This window comes from Falco biarmicus, chromosome 3 (assembly GCF_023638135.1).
Source record: "Falco biarmicus isolate bFalBia1 chromosome 3, bFalBia1.pri, whole genome shotgun sequence".
Taxonomy (NCBI): Eukaryota; Metazoa; Chordata; class Aves; order Falconiformes; family Falconidae; genus Falco; species Falco biarmicus.
The window spans coordinates 16,585,225-16,601,871 of record NC_079290.1 but is presented as its reverse complement, the minus strand read 5'-3'; the positions used below and the strand labels follow the sequence as shown (position 1 = coordinate 16,601,871).

Below are 16,647 nucleotides of genomic sequence, written 5' to 3'. Positions count from 1 at the left end.
ATGAATGCTTGTAATTCCTTTTAATGGAGAGGAGAGCCACTGCTGTGTTATCCCTGTGTGTTGGTGACCAGGTAGCAATGATCTGTATCTGCTGTGGGCATCTCCTGGTTCTGATGTTGTGGGATTACCAAGAAAAATACAAACCTGGTGATTTCACACCCATCAGGTAACTCGTTTTTTTAGCAGTGTAGGTCATGGGAGACTTTAACGCCATAAGACAGAGCTGAACCCTCCCCAGCAGCAAGTTTAGCAGCAGAGAGCTCGTGGCTTTCATGCCTCCTGCAGCCTGGGGTGTTGCCAGAGGGCCTTCGCTCACAGATCTGTACCCGCAAAGACTTCTGGAGGTTTGCCTTGCAGTGAGGAAAATAGTGCTTTTGCCCCATTATGCTTGAACAAATGCTCCGAAAGGAAGGGTGGGCCAGCAAAAGCCCAAGGATAACCCCAGAGGTGGTGTGAGGGAAGTGCTTTTGTCACTGCTGTTCATTCTGCTTGTTCAGCTGTGTGAAGCATCCTCTCTGTGATGAGTCTGTCCATCAGGTCTGTGGTGCTCTTGGTGGGATGAGACACTTCTTCACACTTCTGACTGGTGAAAGGGTCCGTAACTAGTTGGGAGCTGGCTTGAGATATAGACCAGCCCTCCAAGCATGGTTGTTGTAAGATGTGCTTTCCCCTGTACGCATGTAAGACCAAAATGAGTTGGAAGAGCAGGAAAAAGGTGGAGGTGAAGCGTGAGGCTGTATACGCTGGAGTCCTGGAGGATAAGTACTAACATACCACAGAGTATTGCAGTCCTTGCCCCTGCTCCACCAGCGGCGGCTCCCTGGTGGGTTTTCAGAGGGGTGTTGCAAAAAACATGTGCAGACTCACTCTTCCTAAAACGAAATGTGATGGAATGAGTTGTGTGAGGCGCCCTTTTATGGCCTTTTCCACTGCCTCCATCCTGCACAACCTGTGTGCCCTCCTGCGTCTCTCAAAGCCCGTATGAAGCAGGGAAGATGAGATAGGTGTAGCGTGGGCCAGTGTGGCTCTCCCTGTAGCAGGGTGGTGACCCATCTCTATGTCCTTCCTGGCCGGTTTACAGGGACAGGAGAGCCCCCAATAAGTGTGAAATATCTGCTGAAGAGGGAGCTGAAGGAACTGCCATTGCTCTTGCAGCATGGCCAGGTACCGTGATGGGGTGGTGATTTTGGTCCTCCCAGGGCTGATTGAAACAAAACTGTCGGGAAGGGCCATTCCTCCACCCAGCTACAGGAACCTGCCTTTCATTTTGATGCACAGATCTTGACTTTTATTTTGGTAGTTGGAGCTGATGAGTAGAGATTATTGATTTAAATAAAGAGTCTTTTAAGAAAAGCAGGCAAAACAAAAATCCGTTTCTCCTGCACTTGAAGGGGCACAGCTTACCTCTGCAGTCTTAGTCTGGGGGCCAGCATGACTGTGAAACAGCTTTGAAGCCAGAATCCACAGTCCTGGGAGAGATGGAGGCACGAAGTGCTGTCCCTTGCTTTACATCCGTCCACATTGGATCTGCAAGTCGGATTTTCCCTGGTGTGCATCCCATGCTGGCAATGTTTGGGGTTTGGGGTCTGGGATCCGCCATGGGTACCCCACCCTGCCTCATGCTGCCGTTCGGGGGAACGGGCAGCTGGAGGGAGAGCATAAGGGTTATGGCTCCGTGGTGTCACCTGCACCCACCTAAAGTTACAACTGCAAGACAGGGGCAGTTTGTGCTGGAGTCTTGCACAGAAGTTCTGAAATGAAAGAAGAAAAAAACCAAAAGGCTGGGCTTTTTTAAATGAGTCAGCTCGTTATTGAGTGACCCACACTCTTGCAGCATCACTGAGCAGTCAGGTGGATGTTCCTCCTACCCAAGGAGCCTGATCGCATGTCAGAGGGAGAGTAGCTGTTGTCTGTGCTGGAAACGTTTCAGGGCTGAAATGGTCATTCTCGATAACTTGATTTTTCTGTGACCTTTCAATTTTTCCAGGTGAGGCAACTCAGTATCTTTTGAGATTGATACTCCTTAATTCATTGTGAGGCATCTTGTGAAGAGGAAGATGTATGGAGTGCTCTTCCCCATGTTAGAGGTGATTTCAATAGCGTGAAATGAAATTATTTTTCTTGGTACTATGGCCTAGTAAGTTGGAGAACATTCCTGTCTTGAATACTATAAAAAGGCTAGTTAATATTTATTTTACAGTTTGTTCCTTTGGTCTTTTCTATGTAACGGTCTTCCATTTATTAGGACAGTGTCTCCTCCCACTCATTAGGGGACATTTAAAATTTTGTTTTCTCTTAGTATAACTGTGTCAGCTGGTGTAGATCACAGAATAATTTGGGTTGGAAGGGACCTTAAAGATCATCTAGTTCCAGGCCCCTGCCATGGGCAGGGACACCTTCCACTAGACCAGGTTGCTAAAAGCCTCATCCAGCCTGGCCTTGAACACTGCCAGGGATGGGGCATGAAGTTACTAAATCTTACATGGAAAATGGTCCAAGGTGACATTAGGTGCTTAAAATATCAGATTGTGGGGCACTTGCTTAAACTTTTGCTTTTTGTCTTCAAAACGAAAAGGGTTAGAAGAACAGGTACCTTCTTTGTAAGGCATCGCAGCAGTGTTTTGAATAATAGCATTCCTGCTTGTGATCCTCATTTGGAATCATCTTGTGAAGGCAAAACAGCATACTCATGACCTGCATTTTGTATGAGAACTTGAGCTGTAAAAATACAGCTCCTTGATCTCTTGGGTGTTGGTTCAGGTTGGTTGGCAGATCCATACCGAGTGTGGGTGAAGAGTTCTGGATGGATGTGAGGGGAGGGAGAAGTGATGGTACCTTCAATGGCATACCTAGGCTTACATTTAAAAAGGTGGACTTTCTTGTGGAACTATTACAAGAGTCAGCAGTTCTTGGAAGCATTTTTTATGTTGCACGTTGGGTTATCAAATGACTTGTCTTTGAGTGGAGTGTAGGTTGGAGAGCCCAATCTGCCGGGCAATTGTTCTGTGCTTGTCTTTCTCCTTCAAACATCTTTCGGCTGGAGTTCGCAGGAAGGAACTGGCTTTAAGGATGAAAAATGGTAGGGTGGGACATGATAAATGGTTCTTGCCTCCACCATGTTTTCCTAAAATACTCTGTAGTACAAACAGTGGGTTGTATTACAAAGAGTACATCAGATTCTGATGCAAGTTTACCAACTCCAGGGGTTAATGAGCAAACTGTAATAGTCTTCCTGATTTTCACTGCTAATTGGGTGTGCATGTGTCTTCTCCTGGTCACAGCGGAACATCTGTGAAGTGCCCTCCCCTCATTAGTCATGTCCCAGCCATAGTTGCTTTGATCGAGGAGCAAAAGCCCTAGCTCTAGAGACTGCCTGGGATGTGGCTGCTGGCCAAGCTTGTGAAGCCCTCAAAAGCAGTCAGGTTACTCCATGAAATTGCTGTTGCTGAGTGAGGAGGAAAAGGAGCAGCCTTTTTTTTTTCTTTTTTTTTTTTTTTTTTTTGTCTTTTTCTCAAGTGGGTGGTGGTTGGTGGTGGGGTGGGCAGGACTGTTTAGGGTTTTGTTTATTTCTCATGTTATAAAGGTGTAAATATTATAGACGTATGGTAGGAGAGACTGTTACCGGTGTCCTTCCATGACTCCATAAAGTAAACAAGTTCATGTTTCCTCACTGATACAAAACAGAAGTCCTGTTGACCTCAACCCCCCTGATCTGCCACTCTCCTGCTATGCCAGGTTCAGTCTGTAGCTCTTTAAAAGTTAGATGCCTGAGAACGGGGAGGTAACAGCCAAGCGGAGGTTTTGGAGAGGACTTGTGCTGATTCACCAGCTGGATGTCATTGCAGGGGACAGTCTGGGTTTGATTTTGCCCTCTTCCTTCCGCAGGTGCTGGTGCTGAGCCTGCCTTGGCTCAGCAAACCAGGAGAAAACCATTCCCCTGTGCTGAGATACCCACTAATAGTGAACTGCTGCCTTTCAGCAGATACACCTGCAACCGTTTGCTTAAAATGACCTGTTTTTTTCTTTTCTTTTTTTTTCTTTTTGTCTTCTTCTGCTGGGTAGCATTGAATTTGATAAGCGATCTCTGCACCTGGAAAAGTTTTTCTGCATGGGGATGTAGTGAAACCATTTTGGGATGTTCACCTTGTATTTAGGAGGGGATTTTGGTGTCAGGTCAGCAAACTGAGTGCATGCTGCCTGCAGTGCCTGGTGGGTGGATGGAGCAGTGGCGGCGAACGACCCCAGTTGCATTCTTGCCCATAATAAAGTCACTGCTGGATCTTACTATAGCAGATCATGAGGTTTAACAGGTCCCTTACTGCACTTAACTCACATGGCTGGGCTGTAATGAACATGCTGAAGTGGAAAAAACAGCCCTGTCCTCAAAACAAAAAACACAGGCACAGAAAACACTCTTTGTTTTTTAAAATGAGCCATTGCACTTGGGACTCTTTAATGGTCAGAATTTAGCAGGTGGAACTCCTTATTTTTCTCTCTTGCCCCCTGTATTTCTTAACTAATTATTAATGAGTCTCTTAACTTTTTTCATGTGGTTATTAATCATTCGGGGGCTCTCTGTAGCAGGGCATGCTTTGCTTGCTGCTGGTTTTCTTCAGCTCATGTTGACTTGTTCCTGCTGCCCTTGGAGAGGAGCCGTGGGCTCAGAGGGCTGCTCTCCGGGTTGAGGCTCATGCCTCATTTGCTCAGAGCTGGACATGTGCTCAGCACATCATGTTTTCTTCGTGTGGCTGATTGAACCCTTGTTGTGTATGAGTAATGGAGTTATTCCTCATCAAGGGATGGGGAGGGTGAATGTGTTTTTCAAGTGCTGGCCCATGACTTGCAAAATCTGAATGTTTTTCAGGGCTTTGCTGCCAACCTACTGCATGACCTTCAGTACATTATTTAGGGCAAGATCTGAAGTGTTGGTGTTAGGCAATAGTCGTAGGCAAACTGCAAGGAAGACACCCCCTCCCATTTGGAAGGGGAAGCAGAAGGCAGCCGAGAGCCTGGAGTGCAGTCAGCTGAACATGGAGGTAAGATCATCGTAGCAGGCAGAGTGCTTAGCCTTAACAACCTGGCACATTCTGAGGGTAGAGTCCAAGAAACTGGAAAGTTGACTTTTCAGGCTTCTGTCCTGGGTATGAGAGTTTGAACTTCATCCCAAACAGGGAAGCACTGAGACAGTGTCTTCTCCTTATGTCCAGGGGTCAAAGGTGCTGAGGATCTTCTGTGCCATGAAGAAAGATGCTTAAAATGAACATTAATCACCTGACATTGGTTTATCAGTTGTCCCAGCCCTTATAACCTGACTAGAAAAGCCCATACGTTTATGTAAAAACATGATGTGGGCAAGATGCTCTTCCATAGCCCTTGGGTCCTGCTGCCACCCAGCTGGGCTTGAAGGCAGCTGATGGGAGTGATGTGAGTGGTGTGGTATATGCAAAGTGGGGGGAGCAGTAAAAGGAAGAAAACAAGAAAATTATGGTTTTGCTCATTGGACAGTGAGAACCGTTGGGCTCGTCTCCCAGGAGAAGTGAGCAAAGTACATATTGACACATCCGTGGTGGAGCTGGGACAAAAAGCCCTGCTGCCGCTCCGGGCACAGCACGTCAAGAGGCTGGATCTATGGGGCAAGCCTCATTTCTCTGGTGACAGAGATTTATCTCTGTTTGCGTGCTCATATTTTACAGGTAGTTGGCTTATAGAGAAAATCGTTAGCTCAAGGATTTTAGGCAGGTGCTCTTGCAGTAGAGAAACAGGTTTTGCAGGTGCTTTGAGTGTCATACAGTCATCAAAGTGGCTGAGGTTCGCTGTGTAATTGGTGGGATGGGAGTTATTTTGGGGGGACTTGAGTCCTTTTCCAAAATATTTTCATCAGCTTAGAGGTTTGGGTCAGACCTTCTCCAGCTTCAGTTCATTTAAGGAGGGGGGAGGTTAGGGAATATTACATTTCCTAGCTCTCCCCATCACTGGAAAAAAAACCTTAGAAGCAAGGGCAAAGTAATTCAGATTTTTTTTTCCATGAATTAGCAGACTTCAACTGCAGCTTCATCTGTGAGCCTGTCTGCAGACTTCCAGTTGCCCTGTACGACTGGCGTGCTGGGTTTTCTAGTTAACAACCCAAACACATTGCAAAGACACTGGATTTTCATGAGTAACCATGTCATCCAGTCCCGTTGGTGGCATCGCAAGCCAGGTTAGCTTGGGTTGTGGTAAGGCTGCATCTTTACTGCAGAGAAGGCAATTTTTGTCGTTTTCCCTAGAGGGGAGGAAGTTTTGATTCAAAGCAGACTTCGTATTGGAGGTGATTTAAATATGATCAAAGCCAGTGGAATTTTATTTAAAATAAACACGTGGTTCTCCCGATCAACCCTTTAAAGAGAGGGCATCTGGGGAAAAATGATGGGGTTTTGTACAGTCACTTGGTGTTTTTTTTCCTTTTAAATATCTGATGACGTTTCTCCTGTTTGAGGATAGATAGGATTTATTGACACAATTAGCAAAACAAATGATTATCACACCTTTTATTTAACCCTGTGCTATTTGATCTATTTGCTTGCACTTTCATCGCTCCTCTGCTTGGTTACATTGCACGATGATACCACCTTCCTGTGCTGCTGCAGCTAAAACAAAGCGAAAAAAAATTCCCAACTTTTGGCTCTCAGCTGCTCTCTGCTGTTTTTATTACAGATGAACTAGAAAGCAATGTCAGGCAAAGAGTTATTTGATTTTCCCTTCAGTGCTTGTTAGGCATTATTTCTGGGCCTGGCAATCACCTGTGTTTGTGTGACAGTTTTCTTATCTTAAAATAACAAACAAAAATCCCAGCAACCCTATTCCCAGCACAATTAGTAAGATCAGATTAAACAAAAAAACCCCAATAACTAACACACACTCTCCATTATGATGGTATTTATATACATCAAATACTAGAATCTATATGACTAATTTCCTGGGTATTTTGAGCTACTTTGGGATGTGTTTATTTTCTTTGAACGTAGGAGTGGGAAGTGTGTCTCTGCCTGGTAGGAGGTCAGGGAGAGCTGTTGTATGTAGGAGCTGCGAGTTTCTGAGGTGCCGGAGGTAGGATCCCGCTGATGGATTGTGCCGGACTTCGGCGTGGACTCCTGACGATGTGATGCTTCTGATGGTGGATGGGTATTTTCCCCTGAAATTGGGAAGGCAGGTGGTCCTACTGACCTGCTGCCTTACAGCCCTTTCTGTCCTTCTCTTCCCTGGTGGAGAAAATATCTCATCAGGTTTAGAAGGGGTGGAAAAAAAAGAGAGGGGAGGAAAACTGTCTCCTTTCCTCTGACCAAAAAAAAAAAAAAAAAAAAAATGGATTTTGGAAGGATTAGTTAGGTGACAACTTTTTTTCAGTTGCTGGCTTGTTCTCCTCCTTTCACATCACCTGGCACTTGTGAGGGTTCTGGAGGTGGCCCCATGGTGTGCCTGTGCTCAGTGTGACATTCACTTAAATAAACCATGCAAACTGAAAAAAAATCCAACAAACAAAGAAAAAACCCAAACCTTAAAAACTCCTTACTTTGAGTTTGCATGGGAATAAGCCTTGTCCAACGTGCTGAGAGCTGTCATGTAACGGCCTGTCCCTTTCCTCTCTTTGAAGGTCCCAGCCCCATGCTTCCCGCCAGTCAGGAGTAGCGTTTGGAGGAGCCCGGCAGCGTGATCCTTTGGTAGTTCCCAGGGATTTTTAGGATCATGGGATGTATGGACCCCCAAAACCCTCTGGAAAATGTTGGCTGTGGATAGAAGCATCTGGAAGTTCCTACTGTCTTTTTACCCTGTGTTTTCCTGGGTCACCTCTGTCCTGAGGATTATAGCAAACCGGTCACTTACTGGAATACCTCCCCTTGGCATTTTCTCAAGATGGAGCCATTGCTTTACCCAGCAGAAGGATGGGGTTTTTTTCTCCCAGAGCTTTTCCAGCACGACAGCACTCATGTCCTGCAGGTATGCAGATTTTTGCCTCACTCACTAGCCAGTTTGCTTTCCTGATCTTTAGGAGTTCCATCATTTTGTTTCTTTACTAGCTTCTGCTAAAGGTAAGACCTTCCAAAGTCCTTGGTGCCATGCTGTGCAGGGGGCTGTGCCTCGTTAGGACGCAGACCCAGCTTGCCATGTAGGTTTGTGTGGAGCGGTGGGGTCAGCTCCTCCTGGAGGTTTTGATGCCTGACCTAAGCCTTGCACCTGAGGAGGGGGATGGAGGTGTTCGTATCTGCTGGTCCTTCCTTATTCCTCCTCCTGGATCACCTCACACTCTCGGGCAGCTGCCCATTGTGTTTGTAACCCGCAGCTGGCACTGGCCGCCTGTGGGTCAGCTTATCGGGCTTGTCGGCTGGTTTCAAAGGAGATGACACAAGTGCTTAATCCATTTTTCCTCTTCTGAATTTAACAGTATTTCTGCTGAGGAACTTTATTTTTGAGGACCGTTTACTCCCTATAAAAGGAGATGGCTTTGATTTTAAAATCAAAACTGTTCCTCTTCAATATAGGCATGGATAACTCAATAGCTGTAATGGTAGCAATGAAATTTGCGTTTTTGTAGTCATTTACAATGAGTTACATATTTTTGTGAAGGTGACAAACTTTCTCCTCTCGTTTTCTCTAATACCAGAACTGGATCATTGTGTTGGTCTCTGTGTGTATCAATTTGCTGTGAAAATCATCCTTTTTGGCAGTTGTGCTGGTTTGGGTTGAATCTGCTCACGTGTGCTGGCGAACAGATTGCTCCTTCTGCAGGGTCGAGAACAAGTTAGCTCTTTGAATCTAGCTTAACTTACTTTTACTATACAGGAGGCGCTGAAGGGAAGGGGCTGAAAATGCTTTGCTATACATTTATTCTGCATTCCCATCAGCATTTGTGAGGCATTAAAAGTTTCGTGCTCTTGCTTCATAAGCGCAATTTTGCATCAGATTAAAGGAAGGAAATGGGGTGGGGGGTGGGGGGTAGAGCATGTGTGTGGTGAAACAAAATCGGTTGCCTTGCTCTTGAATTTGACTGCAACCCGTAGGCCAAATGGAGATGGTAGACAAAGATTGAGGATAAAAAGGTTCTTCACTTTAACTAGCAGGGAACTCAAGTGCTGGCGTGCCTGTAAGAGAGGCTAGAATTAACCACAGGGATTTGGGCATGGTAGGTGAAAAGCAGCTTTGCGCCACGCCACGTTGGTGGGGATGGTCACTGGTCAACACCTGTGCATGCTGCACAGGTCATGTGCAAGACAGGACCTTCTCCAGGAGGACCGCCTGGAGGCTCAGCACAGCAGCGTCTGCAAGATCCCACTCCTCGCTGAGGATGGAGACCCCCAGCATTGTTTGCTGGGGCTTTGTGCTCTGCTGCAGAAGCATCCGCTGGGATCAGGACATTCAGCATTTGACTTCCCCCTGCTGTACTGTGCTCCTGCTTTGCTCACTCAGCATGTTGCAGTCTGGCTCAAGTGATGTAGAAAATATGCTGGAAAATGATTGTATTTCTTCTGCATGATGCCTCTTTTGTATGTCTGAAGGCTTTCTCTGATGTCCGAGAGGGAAGGGTGGTTAGGAAATCTATATTTGCAGCTGACTTCTCCAGTGACTCATCTGTACCTCTGGTAAAGTCACCAAATAATTCTATTTGCTTGCGTGGGTCCACGTGTGAGAGGTGATAACTTTTTGTATGGTGGTATTTGTTTTTTTTTCTTCTGCCCTAGCTTTTTGTCCTTCAGCACACAGAAATGATATAATAAGCCCAGATAAACACTGCTGAGATTCACCTGGGCTTACCAAGCCAAACTCTGCTCTCATTGAGATTTGCTGCAAAATGCTGGTTTGCAGTTTAGGTTTGATACGCTGCTGCCTGTTAGGCAGTAGAGCTGGGATCGTCCACTCGGATGCTCTTGGCTGGATAGCTTGGGCCTTTCAGGATGCCACTCTCCTCCCAGCCCTTGCTGGGTCTTCTGCTGGTGGAGCCAGAGGGGAGACATGGCTGGACTGTGCAGGGTCCGGCCGTGGGTGAGCAGACCAGTGGGTACCACCGTAGAGCAGCCCTGGTGAGGCCTTGGCTCAGAGTCTCCTGATCCAGAGTACCAAATCAAGAAATTACTAAAAATCCAGGATTTAGCATGTCTTTGGCTTGGGTCTCAGTCCCTCATTTGGAGATGAGAATTTTCCTTCCTTAACCTGAATTAACTTTCGTGGGTGGGCAAGCCCCGCTGTGTGGGTGGATCAGGAAAATTGTTCAGCCCATTTTTCTCTCTCAGGAAGACAGAGCACACCTTTCCCATTGCCAGAAGTCCTGGTGTTTTATTAACTAGCTCCTAACAGCTTCTAAGGCACCTAAGAAAGAAGGATCACTGGCAGTGTGAGCTTTTAATCTCAATTACAGCAAACACCATTGATATCTGAAGTTCTTTTATATTTGCTGTCAGCTGTTTGATAAAGACGTTGCAAACCAGCTCTCCAGTTGTTCCTGTAAGATGTGAAAGGTCCTTTGTCAGCAGTGCGTGGTGGTTGAATGAGCTTTATCTGTATGCACGTAACTAGGAGCTTGGGCTTTCCTCCTTGCAGGCAAAGAAGAACCTAATTAGAGCTTTGAACACCTCCAGAAGACTTGGAGCATATGTGCAAAATGTGTTTATTGGTCTCCTAGCCCTTGTTGCTCAATCTTTTAGGAAGAGCATATCTGTAATTTGATGCGAAGGGAGTCCTTCGGGTTTCCTCTTGCTTAGAGAGCCAGAAGAGGTGTAATCACCGCTGGCACGCAGGTTTCTTCATGGATCTTGAGGATAAGAAGAGGCATTGGCTACAGTTCTGGAGTACAAGCAGTGCTCAAGGTCACCCCAGAAAACGGGTATCAGTTGCTCTGCTCCAGCGGTGCAGTGGCTTTGGTACTTCTGGAGATGCCTGCTTGGCATTGCCTGGGTAACCTAGAGCCACCCCAGCGGTGCTTGTCCTCTGCATTGCGTCGGTCTGAGCTGACAGCGAGCAAGGAGGAAGGCCATGGTAGATGTGCCCCCCCAAACCTTGCATTCTGCATCGCCCCTCACAAAGGGAGTCACCCAAGGGCTCACAGGCACCTGAGAGGCTGCCGGTGCCCGGGGGTGACCTGAGAGTTAGAGCTTGGCAAAGAATGATGTTTCGGTTGCAAATCTACAGCTGTCTTTTACAGGGAAGAAAAATCACCTCCAGTCTTGTTCAGAGCCGGTCTCATCCTGCACAGACGTGGGGCAGCTTCAAAGGGAGCGTAGTTTAAGGGTTTTCCCCCTTGGTCAATGTGAGCATCTGAGCTGGGGGCTGCCAGGTGCATCTCTGGGTACTAGTTAATAGATGAACTCCATCAGCATTTAAAATACTTGCTGGTAAAATAACTTTTCAATCAGGGTGCAGAACATTGGGTCAGAATGCCCTGTAGGGGGTAGGTCTCTGGGCAAGTGCATGTTACTAATCAAAAAAAAATGCAAAAAGCTTCAGTTTGGCCGTTTGTGAGGGTAATTATTTGGGTGTGTGCTTCAAAAGCACATAACTGATTGTAAAAAATCATGGATGGGCTAACTCGGCATTAATGATGGTTGGATGACAGTGAAAAGCAGCCCTGGCACATTGCAGGGATGTTCTTGTCATGACTAACGCCTCTCACTCTCACTCGAGAGGAATTTTTTAGTGCCCAGCACAGACAAGCACTGAAATTGCAGGTTTGCTGAAGTTTTCAAGTCTCTCCCCAGCTGGCAGGAAATAAAGGAGTTTCAAATATTTATTGGTTTAAGAGGGAAAAAAATAACCTCAAAGCTATAAAATAATTTGACAGTGAAGTTTTTTTTTAGGGAGTCTTACTTTATAGTTTCGTGAGTTGAATGTATCGAAGCCTGGCAAAGGAAGAGGGTTTAATCTACAGGTGCTATCTCTTGCTTGATGGTTTCCTGCTTCTAAAATTACTACCAATGCTCTGGAATTGGGGCTGAAACTAGTTTCAGCTTTCAGTTTGTGGGCAACCTACCTTACACATTTCAGCAGGCTGGATTTGCAAGGGTTGGGGGCAGCAGATGCAAGTAAGTGCCTTCAAAGATTCTTCTCTTGGCTGCCAGAAGTGTGTTTGTGGCTTTTAAAATATTTACACCTGAATCTTTGGATTTGCTTTTTTGTCTGCTTGGGGAAAATGCTGAAGCCACTGACACTGAAATTTTGCTTGCATCTTTCTTTCCCAGTCCTAACTTGGGACGGGGGTTGGAGGAGAGCGTGCCATGGGTGAGGGATGCTGATGGACCTGTGCTTATCCTGCTGCTGTTGACCCCAGGACCATGGGTTGGAGGATTTTGGCTTTTGCTCACCAGGCAGCAGCGAGAGCCAACCCAAGCAAAGCAAATTAATTGTGGCGTGCAGTCCTTAGGTTATGCTAAAACCTTCAACCCCTTTTGTAGTATGTATTTTCACTCCTTTGGGTCTGTCCCCCGTTTGGGGTGCTCACTAACAGAATCTTGGTGTGTGCCATTTGTGCCCAAACTTCGTGCCCTCATCGCGGGGCATCTAATTGGGTATCCACAGGGCCATGTTTCTATCTATTTCTGTAAGTAAATAAATACATATTTTTAAAGGTCTAGAATAATCCTGCTAATATGTGTCGAATGGTCCTCTGTCGCTTTGAAATGTTGCTCGATGCTTTATATTGACTAAGGCATCATAGTCATTACTTTCAGACTAAAGATCTTTCTTAATGTGTGATCTTTGGTTTTTCCATGAGCGCCTGCATCTGCGGCTTGCTGTGCACAGGAAATACTTAATTATCTGCTGACTTACTGTGCTGCTTCAGGTTGCAAAGCAGCAGTGAACTATCACAAGACTTATCATTGCTAAAGCGAGAGTATCTGCTCGGCTCCCGGATCCTTTGCATTGCTTTGCGGAGCTCTGCAGGGCTGAAGGTGTCAACAGGCTGTTTTCTTGGGCTCCCATCTGGTGAACAGTATTATGTGGATTAATACCGAGGAACTCGTAGTGAAATTTGTCTCATGCCACGAAAATGTAAAGCCTCCAAAGCTGGCTGGCATCCCAAGGCTGCGAGAGGCCCTTGGAGGGGCTGGTGGTGAAGGTGGCAGGATTTGCACCGTCCCAAAGCTGTGAACAGGACATGATCTGAAGTTTGTAATTAAGTTTTAATCATCTCCAAGTTGGTCTGGTTGCTGATTTTGGGCAGCACACAAAAACTGCTAGGCAGGAGCAGCTGCCATGGGGCCAGCCCAGCACCAAGGGCGATATTCTGGTCTTGTGTTGTGGAGCCCGGTTCAGAAACAGAAAATACTGTTTTGGGGAATTTTTTATTCTGAGAATGTTTCTTGAGCTGGAAGCAAATCTTGCACCCATCCTCCTGGTTTTTCCCTGGCAATGTTTTGAGGATCTGATGTTTTTGCTGGCTCTGCCTTTGCAGGAAATGATCGTTGTGCCACCTCCTTGTTATCTTCTGTGCAACAAAGAGCCTATAGACAAGTTGAGGGGTGAGGTACAGGTACACCCCAGCCCTGGTGCTTCAGGAAGGTGGACCCCTGCCCACCGTCCAGGTGAGAGGTCTGACTACAGCCTAGGCTCAACACCCCAGGTTGCCTGGTCAAAGGGGAGCGCTGGGGGCATTCACTGGGGGTGCTGAGCAATGCTGGGACCCCCACACTGCCCCAGCTTCCTACAGACTAGGGGGGCTTTTGCCACCTTTCAGCTTGGCCACCTCCACAGCATGGATGTGCCCTCCTGCCAGCTGACAGCATCCTTGTGACATATGGATGCTGAAATGCCATCACCCTCCCCGATGCTGGCACCATCGCTCAGTTTTCATTTCTGCAAGGAGCAGCTCTTCCTGCTGGTGTCCCTGTGCAGTGTTATCCAGAGCTGCATTTACATCAGCATCAGGTGGTTTTCGTTTGACCTTTGGCCTACTTAAAAATTAAATACTGAGGTACTAGGAAGAGAAGTAATCTTCCAGATAAGCACTTTTTTTTTTCCTTCGCTTTTCTGTAATTCATGAGGGAGCTGGCTTACCCTGCCTGCCTGTGGATGACTAAGGAGGAAATTCTTTTTTGGTTAGGATAATGCTGAAAGTTCACTGGAATTTATTTTTATCATAGGTTTATCACTTCCTCCCTTCAAATTCCTAACTCTTATGTGCAAGGCAGGAAAAAAAATAATGGTGACTGCAAGTTGTGGAATTTGCATTCTGTGGAAAAGATGCTGAATGGCTAAATGGTGCTCTATGGCTTGCATGGGGGATTTGCTCCATATCCAGTTATATAAACAGGTTGGGTAAGAGTCATGAATATTCTAGCAGCTCCCATCTTTCAAATGTGTTTTCTTTAATGTTGCAGTTAATTAATGCTCCTATCTCTGGAATATAGGTGAGCGTAAGCCTGCTCACTGTACAGATGGGGAGGAGGTTTGGATTTATCACAGGTCTCAGAAAGACGGCAGGGTCAAACTCAAGTTTATGTGTGAAGAGTTTCTGGTTCATCTTGTTAATCTCCATATCTCCCTTTTTTATAGAGGGGCTCTAGATTTGTGTCTCTAGAGAATGCAGATGGAGTTTGGCCAGGGAGACCCTGCCTTTTGGTTAAACAAGTGTTTATTCTGGCAGTGTTTGCTTCCTGGTGGTGTTGCGGTGATTGCAAAGGCTTGACAGCATCGCTGAAAGTCTTTGACACTGCAAAGCATTGTTTACTTGTGAAAGTATTATTATATTTTGAATATCTATTATTCATCTTTTGTGCTAAAAGTGACATTACATCATAAATTTGCTCGTAGATTTCAGAGCTTTGAGGAAAAGCTGTTTTTTTTTATCACTGGTTCCCTGTGACAGCACTGGGGAGTGCTTTACCCTTTGTATCTCTGTAGTCCCCTTTTATGAATTGTGAGTGACAGCAGGAAGGTATAAAAGAGCGCAGAGGAGCTGGTTTGATGTTCATAAAAGGCTTTGATAAAAGATGCAGCACATAGACTTGGTATTATTTCCTATTTTTAACTTCTTACGAGCATAAAGCGCTCAGATCCAATATTTATGTAAAAGGGGAAAGAGGGGGGGTGTGTTTCCTCTTTTTTTCTTTTTTCTTTTTTTTTTCTTTTTTAGGACTGGGAGAATTAAAATAGAAGGGTGTCTCTTCTTCTGTGCAGTAGAATTTTGCTTTCTTCCGTGAAGCATCTATGTCTATCTTCCATGAAGCATTGGTAAAGGCGACCTGATGGCATTAATTGTGTGAGCGATGCTGGGAGGAGACCAGCTGGAGTTTCAAAGGCTTCTTGGTCACAGGCTTGTGCCTTCAACGTCCCAGTTACGGCTGGCCCCAGTGGAGCCACCAGCCACGGTGATGTGCGTGCAGAGGTGTGTGCTTCCGATAAAGGTTTCTCCTCTAAGATGTGGAGAAATAAAACATGGGAAAGGCAAGGCAGCTCCTCTCCTTTCTCTGGAAGTCAGGTCACCATAAAGGCATCTCTGTAATAACTATCCGTAGAGATGAGAGGCTGTGTTCAGGGTGGGTAATTGGGGTTTTACTGATGAAAGCGCTTGTCATTATTTCCAGCCTCCACGTTGTAGTCTCCTCTTTAATCTTGTCTGCAAGCATGGCTTGCTTGCAGTGGGCCTGTGTACTTGTGCATATTCATGTGCGTGTACCTATGAGCATACCCACAAAGCTTGATCAGGCACTGTCCTGTGTGCGTGTGCACAGGCATGCCTGGGTAGAAAATACGTGTGAGGAGGAGCGCCGGTCTCGTAGGCACACGTGGCACTGGCATGGCCATTTGCACAGTTGTGTTCTTCATTCATGCAGGGGCCTTCACGCTGGATACCAAGACTCCTAACGATGGCAGCATGGAAATCTGACCTTGAGATCCACCTGATGACAAAACTCATCCTCTTGCTCGACACTGCATTTTCTGTTTTAATGGGGCGAGATGCCTTGAAACACCTTGTGGAGGGGAGAACAGATCCTATTAGCCCCCAGAGAACCCCAGGACAGAGCAATGTTGCAGAGTCCCACCTTGCTGCAGTGCTGGTAGTTTGTCTTGATGGGATGAGCACGGTGACAGCTGGCAGTGGGGGTTTTGAGTTCTTCAGCAACATGCACTCATCCAAGGGACTGTTCAAATCATGTACTGGGTTTGAAGTAGCTGGAGTCAGGGAAAGGCATCCCAACCTCTCACCCATCTAAGGTCAATAAGCACCTTCTGCTCAGTTCTTCACACAGGAACATTTATGTCAGACCCTAAAACCAAAGGGGATTACCAGCCTTGGGTTGTCATTAGAAGATGCTGAGAAGTGTGTTTGCTTGGGTGGTGTCTTCATGCCTCTGCTGTTCCTCTGGGAGTTTGCAAACTTGGATGCTGAGCAGCTGCAGGGTGAGATGCTCCTTTGGCATGTGTTGGCATAGCACTACGCCTGCTTGATAGCCTCACCTCTTGTGTGCACCTTCATGGTGGTGAGTCCCCAGTTATATCCCAAGTGGAAGACTCCAGGAGTGTTTAATTGGGCCCATACATGGCTTCATGGGATGAATAAGTTAAAATCACCATGTCTGAAGCACAGTCTAATTTTTTTCTCGGCCCACCCATGAAACCATATACCACCACATGCAAGAAGGTGCCGTCATCCTCTGCTGCGTGACTTGTTGGACTTGGCTA

The 16,647-nt window shown here is 46.3% G+C and overlaps 1 long non-coding RNA gene across 10 annotated transcripts in view; it reads left to right on the top strand.

Annotated features, from left to right (window-relative positions):
• LOC130145563 (uncharacterized) overlaps nt 1–16,647 on the top strand; it is a 142,011-nt gene that overhangs the window by 29,585 nt on the left and 95,779 nt on the right. For 9 of the 10 annotated variants that reach the window (XR_008820594.1, XR_008820600.1, XR_008820602.1 and 6 more), the window contains one exon: nt 7,631–7,974. The exons of the other annotated variant lie outside the window; for it this stretch is intronic. This is a non-coding gene — a long non-coding RNA (uncharacterized LOC130145563). The remainder of the gene's footprint in view (nt 1–7,630; nt 7,975–16,647) is intronic. 10 annotated transcript variants of the gene reach the window in all.